Raw genomic sequence first — 2483 nt, forward strand, 5'->3', positions numbered from 1 at the left:
TTCCCTCTCTCTCTGTCCCTCTCTGATCAAATTAAAAGAAATAAATTAATTAATTGATTAAATAAAAATAACTCTTTTTTTTTTTTTTGGAGAGGTTTTTTTGCTATAGGGCGCATGTGCTCACCAGACAGACAGAGAGAGACAGAGAGATAGAAAGCAAGAAATCATCCCCCAGTGGGGATGGCCACGCTGCAATCCCTTCTCCTCTATTCTCCTCTCGGGATCTTGGGCACGCACGTACATGCATCCGGCGTGAGTTTAAGCCACCGGGTCCGGGACTCGAACCGTGGTCGACTACGTGGGAGTCCAGCGACATAGCCATTAACGCTAACTGCTGGTCCCAATAAAAATGCTTCTTAAAAGTAAAGTTAAAAAGTCAGAGATATTTTTCAGTTTGGAGGTACCCAAGTGTCCAAGAGCCTTTAAACCATTTATATTCCTTGTTCTCTTTTTTTAGAATTATTTATATTTACTATTATTATTATTATTATTAATATTTTAAATTTAACCAGAGAGAGAGAAAGGGAAAGTGAGAAAGCAAGCCACCAGGCCAGGGACTTGAACTGCGATCAGTCATGTGGGAGTCCAGCACCTGAACCACCACACCACCTCCTGTCTCCTCTTGTTCTCTAAAAACTTTATAAGGATTTACTTACCCTAGAGTGTTTTTTAAAGCCTATTTTCTTTCTTTGAAGAGAAACAGGCAACCTTGATAGAGTTTCTGCATGTCAAAATACCCCAGCTGGCCATACAGCCAGCCAGGATCACAGGTGTGTGTGCCCAGCATGAGCCAGGACCTCAGTTTTCTATGTGGCTCCAGCACTGCAGAGTGCCCCACTGCCTGCACCACCAGGGCTGGGCCTACCCTAGAATTTAAATGAGAAGCTTATAAATTTACTCTTGCTATAGGTAAATACTATAATGAAAGGATTTAAAATTTTTGTTTCCGATCCTCCTTCAAGTGTCCCATACCTTTCTGATATTGTTATTTTGAGCCACTGAGATTCTCTCCAAAGCTATACAAAGTTCTTAATGTTTCTTTGGCAATGAAATATAATGGAATTTGACAACTGTATAAAAAAGTTACCTTTGCCTAAGAAACAGTATTTACTGTGTATAAATAGTTGACTGACAAAATTCTCTACCATTCAGCACCCTAATTAATGTTGACAAAATAAGCTACCTCATATCACAGGATTTCAGAAAATAAAAGAAAAAAGGAAAAAAAAGAGAAAGATACACACACACACAAAACCTGTGACTCAAAACACAGTATCATGGCCCTATCTGCAGGCAACTTGCAGTAGTTGCCCAAAACAATTTAGTGATAAGAAAAATTCTTTCAGTGATGAAAAAATATTTGGAAGTACCACTCAAGTACTGCTTTAGTTTAACTATACAAAAGAAATTACTTAGCCTTCTGCTAGTCCCAATATTTAATGCTCATATTTTAAGATGAGACCTCCTCCCCCCCAAAATAACTGCATTGTTTCTTTGCAAGTGAACAGAAAAACAAACAAAATCCCAGTGCTGGTGACAAATAGACAGTGAACCCACTTCATTCTTTGCAAAGACTGAGACCAATTTTCAGGACCAAGAGGAGCTAGAAATTCACCTATTTTCAAGTCTTGTTTGCAGATTATGCAGCAACTTTGTTGTCTTTCCTATATTCAAAATCTTCAAATTCTCTGCCTCCACGATCTCCTCTGAATCCACCATGAAATTCTCGGGGGGTAGAGAAGGTACCGCCACTGTCACCACCACGCCCTCTGCCACTACAAAAACCACTCCTCTGCCTCTGTACCCTCCATGGCCACGATTTGGACAAAGTGGGATTCCAAATGTTTCAGCTTTTTTTTTTTTTTGAGAGGTTTTTGCTATAGGGCACATGTGCTCACCAGACAGACAGAGAGAGACAGAGAGATAAAAAGTGAGAAGTCACCCTGCAGGGCGGATGGCCATTCCACAATCCCTTCTCCTCTGTTCTTCTCTCGGGATCTTGGGCACACATGCACATGCGCCTGGTGTGAGGTTTAAGCCACCGGGTCCGGGACGTGAACCGCGGTCAACTACATGGGAGTCCAGCGACATAGCCATTACACTAACTGCTGGTCCCCAAATGTTTCAGCATTTAATCTTCTTTTTTCAGCCCAGGTTGGTCTCCGTTCTCTGTTGTCACAAGAAATATTATCAAAGAATGATTTAGTTTTGTCATAATAGCAGTTGAGTCCAAGTGGATCTTCTTCATCAGCATTTCCTTCACTGTTTTGGGTATCAACTTCTTTTTTTTATTTCAATTTCTTTATTTGCATTCATTCACTGTACATCATTACAGCATACAAAATGAGATTTTCCATCCAGAGTACACTGTATATTGTCTCAATCAAGCACATCAACAAACATGTTATTGTCAGCAGATGATCTTCCATTTCTTGTTTTCTGTATGCTTAGCTTTTTACCCCCCCATCCTTGATTCCCTATCT

At 40.3% G+C, this 2483-nt stretch overlaps 1 pseudogene; it reads right to left on the reverse strand.

The window, feature by feature from the left end:
* Nucleotides 1-1639: 1639 nt before the first annotated feature.
* Nucleotides 1640-2483, reverse strand: part of LOC102477785 (protein LSM14 homolog A-like) — a 7061-nt pseudogene continuing 6217 nt past the window's right edge.

Source organism: Tupaia chinensis, unplaced genomic scaffold, assembly GCF_000334495.1.
Source record: "Tupaia chinensis unplaced genomic scaffold, TupChi_1.0 Scaffold000539_1, whole genome shotgun sequence".
Taxonomy (NCBI): Eukaryota; Metazoa; Chordata; class Mammalia; order Scandentia; family Tupaiidae; genus Tupaia; species Tupaia belangeri.